Source organism: Acomys russatus, chromosome 10, assembly GCF_903995435.1.
Source record: "Acomys russatus chromosome 10, mAcoRus1.1, whole genome shotgun sequence".
Taxonomy (NCBI): Eukaryota; Metazoa; Chordata; class Mammalia; order Rodentia; family Muridae; genus Acomys; species Acomys russatus.
In genome coordinates this window covers 32,966,498-32,986,578 of record NC_067146.1, presented here as the reverse complement: position 1 = coordinate 32,986,578, position 20,081 = coordinate 32,966,498, and positions in this window count along the sequence as shown.

Below are 20,081 nucleotides of genomic sequence, written 5' to 3'. Positions count from 1 at the left end.
ATCATTAGGAGTGCAGGAAATTTCAGTCTCCTGCCTTGTAAAACACAGTCTTCACATATTCCTAAATTTGGCCTGTCTTCTCTAGTAGGTCTTGTACTGTTGATATCTGCTTAAGGAGATGCCACTAGCCTGTCTTTTCCGGAGCCCAGATAGAGATCCTAAATTCTGACAACTAGTTATTAGTTTCAAAATGCTTCCAGAGTAAACACAGGGACATGACCAGTTGCCAAGAGGAGTACTCATTTTATTGTGGGCCATGTATCTGGAGAAGTAAGCCTGTGAGGTTGAAGGTGGCTTCTTCACTAGGGAGTTTGCCATGGAGTCTGGGCCAGAGTTCAGTCCCAGACAGTCTGCTGTCTTTACTTAGCTTGCCGATATTTTCTTATCTTTATGAGAAAAGGAAATATGTCCGCCTTCTGTAAAGGCCTTTGGAATAAACTCTCAGAAGGAAACTGGTTTCACCTAATAAACTCACCAGAACATAAAAGGACATTGAAGAAAACAGTAAAACTAATGTGCTAATCCGGTCAATAAATGCCCAAAGAAGGCCTTAAATCAAATAAGAGACAGGAAAGAATACCTCATTTCAGAGCCTTGAGACAGTGATGAGAGAACACTTCTTGGCCTTGAACCACTCAAGAGACAATAATAGTTGATCTAGGGAAGGTCAAGAAACACCAGAGGCACTTTCTAAACAGGGACACTGGTTTCCTTTCAGTGTTCTTCCATAGTTCATGAGACTTCTCCTCAGCCAAGAGTCTTGGAAGCTTTGCCTTTCTTCCTTCTAGGTGCAGAATGAATGCCAATGCCGTCTCCTAGTCTCTCAGTTCTTTACTCTAGTTCGACCATTGGGTATCTAGTCCTGTGTTAAGTTAGAAAGCAGATGAAGGCTGTCATCGCCAAACTCCCATCAGCATCAAATCCCTTTCGATGATGTAATCAGTAGGCAAGCTATATGTACGGTAAAAAAAAAAACCAATCCATACCACTTCATTAGCAACATAAGGCATTTTTGTTTAAATTTTAGAGGTGTGGTATTTTCAATGAAAGTGTCTAATATTACAGAAGGATGGGTTCCAAAAGATGATATTCTTGCCTTGGTGAGGCCTGCATGAACACAATTATTTGGGGTCGGTGCCAATCACAACATGCATGATGGTCAATTTATTGTCTCAACTTGATTGATAAGCTGGGTGTCTTAATATTCTGCTAAACATTATTTCTGGGTATGTCTATGAAGGCGTTTTAGTATAGGATTAACGTTTGAGTGGGCAGATTCAGTGAAGTAGACTGCCTTCCCTGAATATAAGTAGGCATCACTCTCTCCACAGAAGATATAACTAGACAAGGAAGGGAGAATGTATTTCTTCCTTATTTCAGAGGCATCTGGTCCTCTGATACCCTTTGACTGTGATTTATATCATGAGTCTTTCTGCTTCTCAGGCCTTCCAACTCAGAATGAGCCATACCACTATCTTCCTTGGGCCTCCAACCTACAGACATCATGTCATCATAACATTGTGTGTGTGTGTGTGTGTGTGTGTGTGTGTGTGTTTAAGTGTTTGATTCTACCTCCCCTCTGGCAGACACTGAATTTTAGATCTTCTCGGGTAAGAAGAGGAAGGAAGCCCCAGAAAGATGGCAGCTAGTGCAGAGACATGTCTACCCGTTCTCACTGCCTCCCAGTAGCCCTTCCCTCAAGGAGATTGTTGTAACCAGTGCTGGACTCAGTGGGCTTTGGAAACCTCCCAGCAGAATCACCACCTGGAAAAAACCTCTCACTCTAGCCATGGGGTACTGCTATAATGTGAGTAATTTGACAGGTTCAGCAATAAGTCAGTGCCATGGAAAAGGGTGTAAGGACGAAGAGGACATTTTTCTAGAGGAAAAAAAACTTATAAAGAATAATAACCAAATACAATATATTATCCTTTAATAGATCCCATGGGGAAAAAAAAAAAGACAGCTCTAAGAGACTTCTGAGGAGCAATGAGTAAAATTTACTTTGAATACAGCACATCATTAGCACAACAGGTAATTAGGGTCAGTTTTCTTACATGTGCTCATTGCATTGTATATATATAGAAGAATATCCTTATTTGTGATGCATACCGAATTATGACAGGTGGTACTAGTTCCCAAGGATGCTGTAGCAAATTCTAAGTAACTTGGTGCACAAAGAACAAAAATTCAGTCGTTCATTCTTACATATTCTCGAAACAAGCACGTAAAATGAAGGTGTTGGGTTGCCCTCCTTCCTGTGACTCCATGGGAAAATATGTCCTTGCTTGATCCACCTTCTGATACTTCCACACAATCCTTGGCTTGTGGCTGGAAACCCCATCCATGGCCTATATCTTCACATTGTCCCCTCCTCTTCTGTGTATGTAGAACTTTTATCTCTAGTCCTTATGTAAGGACACTTGTCGCTGGATATAGCGCCAACACAGAGAACTCATGATGATCTCTTCGTCTCAAGATCTTTGAGGTAATTATATAGGTAAGGACTTGCTTCAAGTAAGGAACAACTTAACAATTAGTATTGTTCACAGGCTCAGGGGCTTAGAATGTGGTTGTGACTATTTGGGATCACCACTCCACATTCTATAGAAATGCAATGGTGTCTGACATTAAGACAGTTGAACTTTACTGTCAATAAAAATAAGTATGGATGAAAAACTTCAAAATCTATTGATTGGAGTTAGTATGTAAGTGAGTTCATTGTACTATGATATATTTCTTTTTTTCTTAAAACTTTCATAATAAACAGCATTTAATTCCTTCATTTTATTGGGAGATTCTAATTAAAAGACTTTTCCTCGACAGAGCAAAGTATGGGCACTGGAGACAATGCCTGAGCTGATATTTTGGCCAGCTCTGGGGGGAAATGAAAGCTTCATTCAAATTTTGAGAATTAGATGAAATGATGCGAATTAAATAGCAAGCACATCGCATCAAAACAATCCCCAAATATCAACAATTGTGCTTATTAGATGAGTCTTGTAGAAGTTGCCACTCCAATAGCTCACCATTAGCTGAAACACCTATAAGAAAAAGACCCAGGAGGTCTGCACTCTGTCCACCCCAAGTGTGTGTGTGTGTATGTGTGTGTGTGTGTGTGTGCGGCGTGTACACATGTGCAAAGTATGTAGGACATGCAGGGTATAGTGTAGTTGCATAGAGTATAGAGCAGGCTTAGAGTAAAGAATGGGGCACTGACTGATGAGACAGGAAAATTCTGGAACAAGAGCAATCTGCAGAGACAGCTTTCAGGCAATTTCTTACCAAGCTGTTGCTCAACACCGATTTCTCAGTCACAAAGCTGAAGGAACGGGTGCAAATTCTAAAAACCCATCACATCTAGAAAATTGCTTCAGTGATAAGTGACGGTGACTCACCTTAAGTAGAAATATATTTATCAGGCTTCTCTGTGCTGAAACTCTTTCTTAGGAACAGACCTTCTGCCCTATGAGGAGGTTGCTGTTTTTGGAGAGTTGGAGGAGGCTCCAGAATGATTTTGCCATCCTCGGGGGACACCATTGTTCCCACTGAACGGAGCCAACCTGCTCAGAGGGAGCACCCGGCTCTGCCGTCTCCTCCCACACTGCAAGGTGTCAAAGCATCTCTAAGTGATTCACATTTCATATTCAGAGTGTCATTTCAGTTTCAGATGAAGAACATGAAGGCTTTCGCCTCCCTCATGTTTCCTCCTGCAGTCACCAACCATGTGCAAGATCAGGGAGAAAAGAAAGAAGAGTAACAAACACTTAGAGACGAAACCAGCTGGAGCCAGAGGCACACAATGGCATCCCTCAGGAGTGTGCAGCTGACTCCCTGAAAAGAGATGGACGCTTTTTTGGAAACAATATTTTCAAATTCTTCCTTTACATTGTCACTTTGGGATGGCAACTAAATAAATTAAAATAAATGACAAAATGACAAACTCAAACATTTTAGATAAAAATTGCAAGGCTACAGCAGTGTCAAAAAAACTTTAATGTTTACTGTATATATATGGAATAATGTAAATGTATATGTAACAAATAAATAAATAAATAAACCCTTCAAAGTGATAAAATCAACTGCAGATAAGACTTGCCATAAGATTTCTGTTTTAACACATTCCAGGGTGAGACCCACACTTTGAATTGGAGCGGGTACCGCTCAGATTTTTTATTTATTGTTTGCTAATTTGTGTCACTAGTTTGAGAACCATCAATATAGAGAGTATTGATTTTTCTCAAAGTCACAGAAAGCCTGACTTAAGATGCATCAGTTAACATTGACTGTTGCTCTTGGCCAAGTGTTACAACTTTCTAGGGTGCTTTTAGATAAAGAGTCTGCTCAGGGGCTACTCCTGGGTAGTTCTTATATAACTACAGAAGGACCCAGGCAGTACAGTATTTCAGAGGGAAAAAAAAAGGAGGAGGGGAGGAAGGAAGGAAGAGGGGAGTGATGGGGGAGGGAGGGAGAGGAAGAAATGAAGGAAGGACAAATGGAGGGAGGGAGGGCACGAGGGAGAGAGGGGCAGGAGGGAGAGAGGGGCAGGAGGGAGGAGAAGCATCATTTGCGTGGGCCATTTGCCAATACCCATGTGGTTGAGAAGGTGTAGAACCAGCTGCCTACAGTATGGCCCTCAGCAAGGCATCTCTTTCATCTTACGCAGAAGCACGTTGTCTGAGGCTTGAACTGATAGAAAACTAGACTCCTCATTGTGCTTAGTTAAGAACTCAACACCCTGAACCTAAATGGAAAGCAGAGTTGGGCACAGGCATAAAAGTAAAATCAGATAAAGGGAAATACAAGCATGAAAACAAGACTTTCTAGCAATGATAAGAGAAAGCAGCCTTTAATCCTGGCAGTCAGAAGGCAGAGGCAGGTGGAGCTCCATGAGTTTGAGACCAGCTTGATACAAAAGCAACAAAACCCTGACATCGAGCTTACAGTTGTCTTCCAATTACAAACTGAAGATTCTAGAAGCATGGGAGTACAAAGCTGAACAGAAAGCTAAAATGAGAAGTGCATTTTCTGTCTCACAAGTGAATAAGAACTTTGTGACAATCTCTGTGTGAGGCTGAAGAACACAGTGGGACAGAAAAGGTGTGTTAGTCAGGCCAATGACACAGATCTTCTGCATCTAAGTGTGGTTTCCTGGTAGACGAATATACTTACACCCTCTTCTCATGGGATCCTTTCCTTTCAGCACTTGCTAAAGGACACCATGGAAAGGCCAGGTCAGTAGCTAAAATAGTCCTTAACTCACTGTTTCTGAGTCAGAAATATGAAAAATTTTGAATCATCCCAGTTTGCATACATTTTTCCTTTTCCCCCTTCCAACCCAGGAAATCCTTGCCTCAGACACAGTGAGGTGCCTCCCCTTCATTCTGCTGAGTCAGCTGTAGAAATCCAGGTCCTCCGTGTATTTTTAACACGCAGTGGTAGGCAGACTTCAGATTGAGCAATGGGCTCTGTAGCAGCTTTACTAAGCCCACAGCCATAACAGGTATCATGTAAACCATCCTCCTCCCAGCCTCAGTTCTGAACTCTCCCTCTTGTGGTCTCTTTTTACTGACCACATTTCTTTAAACTTAATTAGAGCTAACCTTTCCCTAATTGGACTCAGACAAGTGACTGAATCTAGGACACAGGATCCAGAAGAAATCTAGGGATTTTAGTGGACAGCTTCCTGTAGTGATGGAGACACACATAGTGTGGCCACCGTAGGCTCTGTGTGCAATATACGTATACTCTCTAACCGATGCACAGGCATTCTCAAGAGAAAGGAAAGTGATACTTCTTGGGGTTTCCCCTACTTCCAGCTCTACTGAAGAACTTGGTGTACCACAAACTGGTCACCATGTCCTGAAGATTTCTTCTATGATCTTACTCAATGAGGGGCAATTTCTGCCTTAAGCACTGATGATGTAGCCCAAGATGATTCAATCACTGTGACCTTGTGTCAAGTTCTTTCATTTTAGAGTTGTACTCTGTAGTTCTGATGAGTAATGTGGAGTTACAGGGCCTCCCAACTTCCACTTTGTGCCTTGTGGCTCACTAAGAATAGCACCTGGCCTATGTTAGAACTATTCACTGTCTCATAGACCACAGCTGTGTGCAAGCCAAGTAGCCAGTGCAATGCACATAGCTTGCTACACTCAATTACTATTTCCTGTGGTGTTGGACTCAGTAGGCTCAGTAAAAAATGGTTGATTAAACAACAACAGTAACAACAAAAGACATTTCTTCTTTGGCTTAAAAAAAGAGCATATTATGGAAAGATTTGGAAAACATATATTTACAAAATAAAAATATCCATTCTAACCCAACTTAGAGAGGTTTATTATCTTTTTGAAGTGTTTCTTCCATTTCCTTCTCTATAACACCAAACTCTGTTTTCCCAAGTTAATGGCAGACTGTACCGAGAATCTCTGCAGCCTTTCTCCTCTTGGCTGACTGGAGCTGCTTTTAACAAACCCAAGAGCTGTTTTGTATTGGGAGGATTCTAACAGCCTTTTACTAACATGGACAAAGTTGTGAGAAGGAACAGCCCCCACCTCTCACCCCTCGCTCTGCAGGAATTCTGTGCCCACCAACTTCCTTCAGATTGCTGCCTTCCAGGTGGGTATTGGAGTCCATTGTTTTTAACTTCGCTTGAGTTTAGGATTTAGCCCTGTTGTGATACTGTTCCCTCTCTGAAATACTTCCTTTGGGGCTAGTCTTCTCCCACCTCCCTTGTTTCTTTCTACTGCCATGCCGCTCCTCCTCTCCTTGCCCTTCACCTGTGAGAGTGGGCCGGGGTCCTTTCTGGAGTCTATTGTTTCATGAGTGCCCTCACCTGTACTCTGGCTCTAATTGCTATGGAAGGACAAAATCTGCTCCCAATGGATGCTTCAAATCAGACTTCTCATCAGAACACTAGGTGCTTAATTGCCTTGTACTTCTTTAAAATGTCCCACACCAACCCCACTCCTGGTGTTCTGCCCATCTTCTGACTTTAAGCACTTGATCCTTTAGCCCATAGTTTAGAATTACCCTGGAGTCTTCCTTTTCTTTAGTTCCACATTTAATTTTGTTGTCTTCTCCCCCAAAATGCACCCAAAGTTCATCCAACTATGAATACTCCACTCTACCCGAGTCCCTCCTATCTCTCTCTAGACCCCATGCGTTTCCACAGTGGATTAGCTACCTTTGTATGTGGTATGTATGTCAGACAAATGTCAATTTTTTTGTGGAGAAACCTTCTTGTGCTCATAAAATAAAACTCCAATTTCTTACTTTGGGTCCAATATCCTAAAACTCTAGCGACTTTCCACCTCACCTCGTGCAGCTGCCCATGGCTTGCCCTGCTCCTCTGTGGTGGATGATCTCTTTCTTGATCACCCCAATCCTGGGAGCTTCCTTCAGTGGGTGTCACCACTCCCACCCTCACCAACATGCCTCACTCTTCGAGCTATACACTCACCTGCGTAAGTGTCCCCTCTTTAAATCACAATGACACATCCACCTTGGATGATATTTTTGTCAAATTTTCAATATATTTTTGTATGCCTTTTCTCACTAGACCCCAAAGAAGAACTGTAGTTTCTTGTCCACTGTAAAGACCAAAGGCTCACCCATAACTAGACCTTGTTTTTGAATGAATAAATGAATGATTGCTCCACTGGCTGCAATTTTGCATGTTTATGAATGCTTTTATCTTTTCTATTTTAATAAATTATTTTATTCTTCCACCAAACAACTGAAAAAAATTTAAATTACTGTAGCTATAACACACATTTTACTAGATGACAAGAGGATAGAGTTTTTTCTTTCCTTACTCTTACTATTCTAAATGGCCAGCCTGGTTTGGCCTGTTTCTTGTCCAGTGGATCAAGGAATGCAGTTCAGTTTTTAGCATAAAGATTCTGTGTACTTCCTATGAATCTTATCTGTTTTACATATTTGTTCTGTTATGAACAGTATCTTCTCCACAGGAGGACAGGCTATGCATTTTCATCACTTCTCTGGCCTGTAAAGATATTTATGTTTGTACCTCCTGTGGTAAGACAAGCCAGGTTTTCTCTGTACTTAATTTCTACATAATATACATATGATGCTCTTTTATTCATTTTAGATCTTTAACTTTTCGAGGGAGAGTATCATGTCACTAGCCACCTTAAATAATCATGTTCCCTCTTTAGAGTTACACCCTTTGTGTGCTGACCACTAACACACACACACATGAAGGCTCTTTGCATTTAATAGAGCCAACATACAAACATTTGTCATGATGGGTGTGCTTGCCTCAAAGGTGAGTTTATGGAGTCTCTGGTTTTAGAAATATTTGCTTTACCATACTAAAAAGCAACCTATCCTTATCTTCCCATTTAAATGCTGTTGTTAAGTCAGGAATAGATTCAGGAATATTACAGCCTCCCTTTTTACAAGTGTTCAGATGTATACACTGTTCACTTCCAGAGATCTGTCGTCATAAAAGATAGCATAGTTTCTGCTAGAGTGTCACTCTGGAGCCAGACAACCTGGACTGGAGCTTGGTCCTGTTTTACTCAAATTGTGACTTTGGTCACGTTACTTGATATGGTGGGCAATCCAAGTTGTCAACTTGTTAAGATCTAGAAACATCCGGGAGAGTGGCCTCTGGACATACCTGTAAGGTACTGTGTAAATTGAGGTGGGGAAACCTGCCCACTATGGGTGGCACTGGATTAATCAAATGGAGGAAGGGAGTCAAGAAGCAACATGCTCTCACTAACTTCTGCTTTTTGACTGTGTGTAGGATGTTGACTGGCTGCTTTAGGCTCTCACTGCCTTCATCTACACTAATCAACTGCACTCTTGAGCAGTGAGCCAGAAGAAACCCTTTCTCCCTAAGTTGCTCTTCTTATAACACCAGAAAAAGGAATTATGACACTTAATTTTCTAACACTTCAATTTCCTCTTCTATAAAGTGAATACGACAGTGGGATGGACTTGACTTATTCTTGTGAGAATTGGGTTAGATAACATATAAGCAACTGAGTTTACCACCTAGAACAGAAAAAAATACAGGTCTGGTGACTATTATCCAAATTCTTAAAAGCAGACAAACTGATTAAAAAGAGAGCAAAAGATCGTCACAAACTTCTCACCAACTATGCCAAAGAAGCCTGTGAAAAGGTGTCCCACCCACATCATGCCATCAGGGAAATACAAGTTAAAATGAAAAAGAAATGAGATCCCGGCACCTAATTGGTAGAACAGCCACACTCTAAAATTGTGACAACACTAAATGTTGGCAAAGACAGAGATAAACAAACTGTTATTGATAAAATGAATGCAAATTCCATAATGATACACTTACTCTAAAGACTAATCATTCTTTATAAAATGAAACATACTCTTTTGATAGGATATAGCAATCAAGAGTTTTTGGCCATCAATACCAAAAAATTCTGTGCACACAAGAACCTGCTCACAGATGTTCACAGCAGTGCTATGTGTTACTCCAAATATTTAGAAGCAACCAAGATGTCTCCAAGTTACTGAGTGTGAGATTAAAGTCTTGCACACCCAGAAAAATGGAATATTTTCTCAACTAAAAAGAAATGTTTCATGAAACTTGCCTAGGGCAAGTCCATGCATGGTCCTTGGTTGGTGCTTCAGTCTCTACAAACCCCCCACCCCCACTCCAGGCCCTGGCTAGTTGACTTTGTTGGTCTTCTTGTGGGACTCCTAGTCCCGTCCAGGTCCTTCTAGCCTTCCCTCACTCTTCCACAAGGCTACTTGCACTCTGCCCAATGTTTGGCTGTGAGTGTCAGCATCTGTTTTGAACTACTGTTGGGTGAAGCTTCTCGGAGGACAGCTATGCTAGGCTTCTGTCTGCAAGCATAACACAGTATCATTAATAGTGTCAGAGGATGGCTCTCTTCCATGGGGTGGGTCTCAGGCTGGGCCAGGCATTGGTTGGACATTTCCTCAATCTTTGCTCTATTTTTATCCCTGCATATCTTGTCAGCAGGATACATTTTGGGTCAAAGTTTTTGTGGGTGGGTTGGTGTTTCCCTCCCTCCACTAGGAGTCCTATCTAGTTAGAGGGTGGCCTTTTCAGTCTCCATGACCCCTGCTACTAGGAGTCTCAGCTAGAGTCACCCCCACATCCTCTCAGGAGCCTACCCTGCTGTATGTAAGTCTCCAGCTTGTCACAGAGATGCCTCTAGCCATGGTTTCTCATCTTTCTGCAAACCCTCTGTCCTCCGGCTCCTGCTCCCCCCAGGTCTTATCTCCATCTTCATTTCTCTCCACGATCCTTCTCCTACCCTGTTCCCTCTCTGCATCCACTTCTGCTATCTGTTCTATTTTATTTCCCCTTCTGAGTGATAGTCCTCCTTGTTACTTAATCTTCTTTGGGTCTCTGAATTGTAGTATAGTTGATTATCCTGTACTACATGGCTAAAATCCACTTATAAGTGAGTATATACCATGTGTGTCTTTCTGGGACTGTGTTGCCTCATTCAGGATGCTATTTTCTATGTCTACTCATTTGCCTGCAAATTTCATGATGCTCTTGTTTTTAATAGCTGAGTAGTATTACATCGTGTACATGTACCACAATTTCTTTACCCATTCTTCAGTTGAGGGATATCTAAGTTGTTTCCAGATTCTGGCTATTATGAATAAAGGTGCTATGGACATAGCAAATGACCTTGTTATATGGTGGAGCATCTTTTGGTTATATGCCCAGGAGTTGTATAGCTGGGTCTTGAAGTAGAGCTATGCCCAATTTTCTGAGAAAGCTCTAGATTGATTTCCACAGTGGTTGTACAAGTTTGCACTTCCACCAGCAATGGAGGAGTGTTCCTTTTTCTCTACATCCTCGCCAGCATGAGCTGTCACTTGAATTTTTGATCTTAGCCATTCTGAGAGGTGTAAGGTGGAATCTCAGAGCCATTTTGATTTGCATTTCCATGATGACCACGAACATTTCTTGAAGTGCTTCTTGGCCATGTGAGAGTCCTCTGTTGATAATTCTCTGTTTAGCTGTCTATCCCATTTTTTAACTGGATTATTTAGTTAGTTGGTGTTTAGTTTCTTGAGTTCTTTATATATTTTGGATATTGGCTCTCACTCAGATGTAGGGTTGGTGAAGATATTTTCCCATTCTGTAGGCTGCTTTTTTGTCCTATTAACAGTGTTCTTTGCCTTACTGAAGCTTTTCCATTTCATGAGGTCCCATTTATTAACTGTTGATCTTTAGGCCTCAGCTGTTGGTATTCTGTTCAGGAAGTTGTCTCCTGTGCCAATGAGTTCAAGGCTGATCCCCATTTTCTCTTCTATTAGATATAGTGTTTCTGGTTTTATATTGAGGTCTTTGATCCACTTGGACTTTGTGAAGGGTAATAAATATGGATCTATTTGCATTATTCTATATGCAGATATCCAGTTAGACCAGCATGATTTGTTGAAGATGCTTTTTCCCCTCATTGTATGGTTTTGGCTCTTTTGTCAAAACTCAAGTGTCCATAGGTGTGTCTTGGGTTGATCAACCAATCTATTTTTTTTTTATTTTAAATTAATTAATGTATTTATTCACTTTATACCCTGATCTTAACCCTCTCCTTCCTTTCCTCCTGGTCACACTCTCCCTCCCTCTTTCCCCTATCCCTGCCTCTCCTATCCCTCAGAAAAGAGGATCCCCGCCATCCATGCCAGCATCTCAAGTCACATCAGGACTGAGAGAATTGTCTTCCAAGGTAGCCTGGCAAGGCAGCCTTGCCAGGGGAAGTAATCAAAAAGCAGGCAACAGAGTCCTTGTCAGAGACAGCCCCCGCTCTCCTTACTAGGGAATCCATATAGAGACCAACAGTCCATCAGCTACATCTGTGAGGAGGGCCTAGGTCCAGTCTATGCATAGTTCTTGGTTGGTGCTTTAGTCTCCACAGGACCCCTAGGCCCAGGTTAGTTAGCTCCCAGTTAGTTAGTTGGTCTTCTTGTGGAACTCTTGTCCCCTCCAGGTCCCTCTATTCTTCTCCCACTCTTCCACAAGGCTCCATGCTCTCTGCCCAAAGTTTGTCTGTGAGTGTCAGCATCTGTTTCGAACCACTGCTTGGTGAAGCCTCTCAGAGGACAGCTATGCTAGCAAGTATAGCCAAGTGTCATTAATAGTATCAGGGGTTGGCTCTCTTCTATTGTGTGGCCAGGCATTAGTTGTACATTCTCTCACTCTGTTCTATCTTTATCCCTGCACATCTTGTTGGCAGGGTAAATTTTGGGTTGAAGTTATTGTAGGTGAGTTGGTGTTTCATTCTTTTCACTAGGAGTCCTATCTGGACTCATTTTATCACTTATCATTAAATCTCATTTTAATTCAACATTGCTAAGTGGAATATATCAAAAAATTGTCTGAAAAAATAAAATAAAATTGTCTGTTTCATTAAGATTTTTCAATTTTGTGGAGTACAGGCTTTTGAAGTAAGACCAAATGGCTCTTTAGATTTCCATGTCCTCCTTTTCATTTCTGATTTTGTTGATTTGGATACTCTCTGCCTTTTAGTTAGTTTGGCTAAGAGTTTGTGTATCTTGTTGATCTTAATCAAAGAACTAGCTCTTGGTTTCATTGATCCTTTGTTTTATTCTCTATGTTTCTTATTTATTAATTTCAGCCCTGAGTTTGATTATTTCCTGCTATTTACTACTCTTGAATGTGTTTGCTTCTTTTTTTTCTAGCGCTTTCAGGTGTGCTATTAAATTGTCAGTATGAGATCTCTCCAGTTTCTTTATGAAGGCTCTGAGTGCTATAAACTTTCCTTTTAACACTGCTTTCATTGTGTCCTATAAGTTTGGGTATGTGGTTCCTTCATTTTCATTCAATTCTAAAAAGTCTTTAATTTCCTTCTTAATTTCTTCCTTGGCCTAGTGGTCATTGAGTAGGGCGTTGCTCAGGTTCCCTGAGTGTGTAACCTTTTTGTCGTTTCTATTATTGTTGAAGTCCAGCTTTAATCCATGGTGATCTAATAAAATAGAATGGGTTAATTCAATTTTTTTTGTATTAGTTGAGGCTTGCTTTGTGACCAGTTACATGCTTGATTTTGGAGACGGTTCCATGTGATGATGAGAAGAAGTTATATTTTTTTCGTGTATGGGTGAAAAGTTCTGTAGATATTTATAAGGTCCATTTGATTCATGCCATTTGTTAGTTTCGTTATTTCTCCATTTGGTTTCTGCTGGATGATCTGTCCATTGGCAAGAGTGGAGTGTTGAAGTCTCCCACTAATTGATGTGTGGAGTTTGATGTGTGATTTAAGCTTTATTAATGTTTTTTCTCTTTATTCTACTTCTATTATTCTTAGATTTCATCTTTTCATCCTGTCCTTCGTTTCTTGGATGTATTGGGTCAGGTATTGATTGTTTTGATTTACTATTTTCTTTGACAGATATATCAATTTATTCAATTGTGTTTTCTATGCCTGGGATTCTCTCTTCCATCTTTTGTATTCTGTTGGTGATGCTTACCTCTGTAGTTCCTGTTCTCTTCCCTAGGTTTAACATCTGTAGGCTTTCCTCAGTTTGTGGGTTTATTGTTGTAATTGATTCTATTTCCATGTTGAGGTCTCAAACCATTTTATTCATTTCCCTCACCTGTGTGATTCTGACGTCCAGCAAGTCTTTCAAGATGGCTGTGAATCATAGGCTGGAGCTGCATGTCTCTGGGATCTGGAGTTGTCCTCGGGGTAGCAAGACTATTGGGGAGGTCTGAGGTTGGCCTATTGGTGTCTGATAGCCAGAATCCCCTCTTATTTCACAATTCCACCAGTGGTCCTTCCCAATGACTACATGGCATGTAGCCACTGTTGTCCAAATCCTTTCCAGTGTTTTACACTGTGTTTTCATGGTCTCGTTTTAGACCCCACTCCCTTTATTTCAAAGAAGATATGAATGATAAGAGCTCATATTTGACAATAAAATATTTCATTTTCATACTTCCTTCTTGCTAACTGAAAATGTCTAAATCTTCAGCTAGATGTCCTTTCATAGCCTTCTCTCTCCAAGGCAGGTTTTAAAGTTTCCATTCTTACCTTCCATTTCTTTGAGGTAACTAACATTTCACAGGTGACGGTCCTTTCCTGGACCATGTTTTCTGGGGCTTGGTTCTTCAGTAGCATGGAAGGAGAAAAGGCAGCTTCATCTAAGCATAGGAAGCCTTCCTAAGTAGCCACATGTGGTGAAGATGTGATTTCACAACTTCTGGGTAGCGAATGTTCAGGGCTTGCGTTATGGTCTATCTTAAGAAGCAAACCTTAGGAATGTCACCAAAGGGAGGGTAGGAGAATCTTCCCAAGTCTGTCTGGATTGCATGGATTGCTCCCAGAGTCTAGCAGTAAGTTTTCTTACAGATTGTAATTTTTTTTTCCTGTTTTCACAAACATTCAAGAAAAATTTTCGAAGAAGCTTCCTCAGGGTAGTGAGCAGCATGAGCACAAGCCCTGTCCTCCCAGGCCAGCCATTAAATACGCTGGAACAAGGACAGACCGTCCAGAACACGCTGGGTTCTGCTCCCATCCTTTCTATTATGGGGTAACTTGCAAAGCTTCAACCTAGGGATTCAGCTCACCCTCTTCACACCCACCTCCCCACAGAGTTTAAATTCCCAGGGTGCTTTCAGAATTCCACAGTTGTGATACAATACAGGATGTTCACAGCTCCATCAGCATGGGCAGCACTCTTGGGAGAACCGTAGGCGGCTTCTTCTTCTTCTTCTTTCTTCTTCTTCTTCTTCTTCTTCTTCTTCTTCTTCTTCTTCTTCTTCTTCTTCTCCTTCTTCTTCTCCTTCTTCTCCTCCTTCTTCTCCTCCTCCTCCTCTTTGGTGCCTGTTTGTGAATAATAACGTTGCTCAATCAGCTGGTGTAATTGTTCTGTCTCAGAGGATCTCTGCAAGTGGTAGAGTAATAGTTACATGGTGAACCCCTTCAATCAAACTGTTCTTTTAAACAAATGCCAAATTTTATATACACACTTACTTTTATTGTTGTTTTATTATTACAAATGAGTATATTTATAACACAGAAATATAGTTGATTAAAAGAAAAAAAGAGAATGTGTTTTTATGATGCAAATATTGAGAGGATTATAAAATGTTGTTTGTGAGATGAAATTGTATACTGGTAAAGATTCAGAGTCTGAAGTCAATCTAAACAATAAAATCTGGTATGAAAATCAAGTTCTCAGAATTGTTCATGGAAATGTAGTAGCTCCTAAATATTGGTTATCAATGTTGTTCTTAAAGGTACTTATCATCTTAGAAAACACATCCAAAGAATGAATATCTAGCCACATATTATATTTAATATATAATAATATATATATATAATATATATACACATATATATATATATATATATATATATATACACATATATATATATATAATTTGATGGCTGCTAGAAATGATGCTAGTAATCTAGGGTCCTATATTTCTTATTAGAGAGATCATAACCCAGTTTTGGTTGTTCCATTTTATAAAAAAGAAAGGAAATAAAAGCTATTACCTTGAAAACTATTAAAGACCAAAGCGATTCCCAGAATCTGCTCCCACAACCTTATCTTATCTTATATAATAAAAAAAAAAATGAAAACAATAAAAATAGCCTGGCAGCACTGACATCGTTTCCCATAAACATATAGTAATTTTATTTCTTTTCTTCTGACGAAAATAATAAGCCTTGTGTTAATACAGCCAAAGACAACCTGGAGGATGTAATCTGAAGGACAGAATTGCAAATGCTTGATCAGGATAGCAGGAAGCACACGTTCTGCCACTCCGCTCCCAAAATAGAAAACCTATTTAGCACTTTGTAAAACACGCTAAATGAAGTTGGCTCTCTCCTGCACAGAGAGATTTTACTTCATTTTGTGCCAGCAAAATTTTTGAAAATTGCATGAGGAGAGAGAGCAATTTTTGGCACTTTGGCTAGGAGTACAAAATGTTAGCAAATGGGGCTGAAAGGATCTTAAGTGTAATGTTGGAATAATATTCACACAACACTGGCTGCATCTTCATTTTTAACCTATTTACATATTCACAGGAAAAAATGCTTAGCAGTTATTTGTCTAAAGGGGCCCATTTAAGGGGAAAATGGCATTCACAATTTTTGAATGCATTAGTCAAGAAGGTTGCTGGGAATAACAATTCATAGAGGAAAATATCATTTCAACTATCATAGGAGAAGTGGAAGGAAAGAGAGTGGAATTCTGGACATTGGCATTAGCTCTGATAGAGAAAGAAGGAGAAGGAAGGGAGAGAGAGCGAGACCTATACCCAGAAAGTACCTACAGATGGAGTGCACATGGAGAGAGCCACTAAATCTGAGAAGGACTGTGTGCAGATGGAAGCATGGCGTCCATCTGCACAGAAGGAAGCTGCTCCTTCCCAAGACAGATTTAGCTTCCATCTTGTGTTTGCACAGCACAGCAATGGGAACTGGCTCACCTGTGTATTTCACAAAGAGCTTATGTCATGTCAGGATTTACACACATACACTGGGCTCATGAAACACCAACTGGACATCTAGGAAGTGTGAGGAAGAAACAAACTCTAGGTATGAATGGGCTTCTTTGTAGGAAGATGCTTAGATGGAATTTAGACTCTACACTTGGGACGAGGAAAGGAAGTAGCAGTGAACACAAGTCAACTTACATATTTTTTGCAGGTCATTTTTTTAATGGATCTGGGTAGATCCAAATGCAGCCCAGGCATAACAAAGCCTTGGCTGTCCCTATTGAAGATGGGGACAATGAAATATAATGGCTTCCAGAGCTCTCTTACATTGGCCAAAATGGTTGATTGCTTTTACTCCTTCCTGGATGAATCACCGAATCTGGACCATCCTTAAAAGGCAAACACCTATAATCCCAGCACTCAGAGAGGCAGAGGCTAGCAGATCTCTGTGAGTTGGAGGCCAGCCTGGTCTGCAAAGTGAGTCCAGGACAGCCAAGGCTACACAGAGAAACCTTATCAAAAAACAAAAACAAAAACAAAGAAACAAACAAACAAAAACCCAGACCCAAAACCAACAACAACAAAAAGGGTTCTAGGCATTAAAGCTCTTTGTCTACCACAATGCATTTGTAAGGCTCTTTGAGAATTTCAGATTAAAGTACTCATTAATGAAGTTGAATAAAAACATCAGTAAAGCAAGTTACACAGGCGTCATAAGGAGTTAAAAATGTGGGACTACATAGCTTAATATGAAGAAAGTTGATAAACTACAATTCACCACTGTGCTTCATCAGAGTGTCCTGTATGGTTTTCATAGTCTGCTAGTTTCATGAAATGTTGATAAAATTTGTTAGTGTGTTTTAAAAATCTATTTTATTTGGGTTCTTATACCTTTACCTCCTTTCCACCCTAAATAAACCCTTCCAACTCCCCAACACTAAGAAGAAGAGAAAGAAGCTTAGAGGAGAAAGGGGGCATAGCCCTCTATAGGCAACTTCCTGATGATTAGGGACATTGGATTCCTTGGGGGCAAATCGAATCTTCTCCATCAGAATATCCAGCAGTCCAGCAAACGAACAAACCAGCAATATGGCAATCCGGCAATCCAGCAATCCAACAATCCAACAATCCAGCAATCCAGCAATCCAACAATAGCAAACTCAGCAGCAGCACAAACCAGCAGTCAGGGGGAGGGGGCATCAGGGAGAGCAGTAGCCACTGCAGGCCCTCTCAGGGCCCTCTGATTTACACCCTTTCAAGAGTTCCCAGAATTAAACTATCAACAGCTGGTACAAGTTACTCCCCTGCCAGAGCACAAGATGCATTATAGTTAGCTGTGGACAACCTGAAGCACCACCATACCCCAGCCATGGGAATAAAACAAGAACATATTCACATAACATAACTGTTTTTTTAAGAAACCAAAATTCTCACTACAAATATTAGTTTCCCTAAAAGGTTTTATGATCAAACACATTTTGAAAATTATGATGTTTTTGAGCTGTAACAAAATATTCAATTAGTCCCAATAGTATGACTGTAAGATGGCTACTACCCAGGAACTATAAAGACAGCCAATATAGTCTTATATGCTCATAAACTTTCCCACTCAGCCCAACCATCTGTAAGCTGCTAATGCCCGTCTTGTATAAGACCAATGAATGAACTTCTACAGGCCTGTGAGACTGTGACAGAACTTGTGTGGATTACTTCTAGCCCAGCATTCTACTGTGGTTCGCCACACTGTTCATTTGTGAAACAGCACCAAGAGTTTGAGACAGATAGCTGCATTGCACCTGCAGTTAGGAGGCACAGAGTGATGGGAGCTGGTGCTCAGCTCCCTTTCTCCCAGCTCCATTCCACAGTTAGGGTGGCTCACCCCACCTCAATCTACTCCCTACTGCCCAGAAGTGTGTCTTCTGGATCATGTCAAGTTATCAATAAACATTAAACATCATAAGTCCACAGCTTGTCAACTTGACACCCAAACCTATCATTGCTAAGTCATAAACTTGAGCTTTCTGTCCTCATAGCCTTTAATGATTTCAACACGGTTAAAAATTCCTAAGTCCAAGTCTCATTTAAGTATTAAGGCAATCACTTAACTGTGAACTTGTTTAAAAAAAGGTAAGTCACATGGAACAGCACAAGTATTCTCATTCTAAACGAGAGGAATGGGGGCATAGCCAGGAAAAGATCAGACCAAAGCAGAAACCAGACTGGCAGGGAAAACACCAACTCCTGCAACTCCATATCAGCATCTGGGATGACAGATTGATCATCTAGACTCTAAAGCGCTTTAGTAACCACTCCTCACATCCAGATGTGTTGCCCACAGAACACACAGGCTCTCCCTCTTTGGCTGGTTCCATTCCACAGCTGCAGTTTTCCTTGGCAGAAAACCCCCGGCCTGCATCACTCCAGCGTTGTGGGGTCTGCATTGCGACATAGTTTTCATCTTCATAGCTTCATGTCATGCACTTCCAAGGCTACCTTGAAGAGACTCTGATGAAACCACACATTGCCTGGCCTCAGTGGTTCTCTGAAATCCTAGAAAAAGATTCTAGGACTCCATCAATCTTGCATCCTTCATGCCTACAAACCCACGTAGGTGATGCTGCCAAATTCCCAGTCAGTTCAAAATCTAGTCTGCTGCCCCTTGAACAACACCTAGCATGCTCTGTATACCTTGTGCTGAATCTGCAAGACCACTTTCCTAGGTAGGTATTTTGTTTGTGTTTGTTTTTATTTTTAAAAATAATTTACTCAGATTATATCTTGATTGTTTTCCCCTCACTTGTATCTTCCTATTCCCCCTCCCTCCCTCTTTCACCCTATTCCCATCCCCTAGGCCTGTGACAGAAGGGGACTTCCTCCCCCACCATATGATCACAGCCTGCTTACCCTTCCTCTGCCACCAAGCCTCCCCACCAAGGGGAAGTGGTCAAATAGTTCATGTCAGAGTCAGTCCTCGTTCTCCACACAACTGTGGAGAATGTGCTATCCATTGGCTAGATCAGAATAGAGGGTCTAGGTTTCCTGCATGCATTGTCCTTGGTTGGTACAGTAGTTTGAGCAGGCCCTCTGGGTCCAGATGCGCTAGCCTTGATGGTCTTCTTGTAGGGTTCCAGGACCCTCTGGATCCTTCTATTTCCCCATTCTCCTATACCTCTCTCACCTGGAGTCCTAATAACAAGTCCCAACATCTGTCCCAACCCCCTGCTGAGTGATGGCTTGAAAAAGGAGTCCTGCAGTATTCTCAGGTCTCTCTTTCTCCTTTCATGTGCATTTGCATTTTTCACTTGTCAGAGCCTTTAATGGGAGTCTCCTTGAAGCATTTTTTTTAATTGTCCCAATGAAGAGAGTGAGGTTTTCCTTTGAGAAATACAGATTATCACTTTTACTTTCCCTGTTGAAAATTTAAACTTCTCTACCCTCCGATGTGACCTGCATGGTTTTGAGCTTAACCTGAAGGAGGCAAGAGACTAAAGAAGCAACAGACACGGGTACAGAAAAGCTCAGGTTGGGTGGCCATGCACTCTGATGCAGACACAGAAAAACACATCATGTTTCTTAGAAGCAGGAGGTGGTTTAGTTAATCTTGGTAGGA